This window comes from Antrostomus carolinensis, unplaced genomic scaffold (assembly GCF_000700745.2).
Source record: "Antrostomus carolinensis isolate BGI_N321 unplaced genomic scaffold, ASM70074v2 scaffold32829, whole genome shotgun sequence".
NCBI lineage: Eukaryota > Metazoa > Chordata > Aves > Caprimulgiformes > Caprimulgidae > Antrostomus > Antrostomus carolinensis.
In genome coordinates, this window is record NW_010339940.1 from 23,211 (window position 1) to 24,535 (window position 1,325).

The window sequence follows — 1,325 nt, forward strand, 5'->3', positions numbered from 1 at the left end:
CCCCCGACGGCAGCCGCGGGTGCAGCCGGACTTATAAGGGGATCGGCGAGGGGCTATTTTAAGTCCGGCCGCACATGCCACTTGTGCAAAGTCATTTCTCACTGACAATGAGGTGCCAGAACAAGGGCCCGAGCGGCGGCTGGCACCTCTCCGTCCCCCACCACGCAGGCTGCTCCAGGTTTGGTGAGATCCTCGCTCCCGGCTATAAGCCATGGCCAGAAACCTATTCTTTGGTTCAACCACTGAAAAAACCTGATTACAGACATTTTCTTTAACAGACTTACCAAATCTTGGCAGCCTTTACATCCCGATTGGTGATTAAAACAAAAAAAATCCTACATTGTTATTTTTTGATGGCAATTCCCCCGACAAGTTATTTGCGATAGTCCTACCCCAAATGTTACTTTAGCTCAACTTTTCCAAGAAAAAGCGTGTGTGTGCACACCCCCCCTCCTCCCACGCACTCTTATAGTCTTGAGAAAAGCTGAGAGGTGCCGGCAAAGCTCAGGCCCAGCCAGGGGCACGATGAGGAGCCGCAGGATGAGGAGCCAAGGCTGTGAGGCACAGGACAGACATACTTCCACAAAGGCAAACCACTTATATCATGTTGCTAATTTTGCTACCTTAGCGAGCGGCGTGCTCGCCGGCTAACCCCACCTAACGCTGCAGGGCAGGTTTTTCCACTGGAGGAAAAAATAAAGAACACCCACGCTAATAAACCACGTTACACCAACAAGATCTGAGGCAGGACAGGGCATGATTTTCAGTTTCCTTTCTGCTTTGCCAAAAGGAAGATTCATAAAGGCTGCCATAACCATAAAAGCTAATTACTGACCCACCACTCCAAGTTACCACTGACTTAACATCCCAATAATTTCCAGCACAATTTGATTCAGCCTTTGAGAAGAAAGGCTTGCACGAACAGCGGAGAGCTTCTCCCGTACAACAAGTCTTGAGAGGCTTGCAGCCGACTGGCAGCCCACAAAAGCCATGGGGAACCACACTCCGTGCCACAATTTTGTTAAGTTTTCAAGGAGCACGCGTGGTTTTGGTTGTTATAACGAGTCTGGTTGATTGCTTTTTGAGGTTACACTCTGCGGTGCTTTAAAACAAACTCCAGAGCTGGTAATTAACACCAGCGTGCTGCTGCTGTTAATACACACTGCACTTAAAAAACCAAACCAAATCAAACCAAACCTGCCGGAAAAATAACAGCCCAAACCAAAATGCCATTAGCATTAAATTACAGCAACAGGAGATGAGTACAAAACCAAAGAGGCTGAGAGGAAAGAGGGTAGTGGAGATAAAAAGGAGACTGTCGGCCA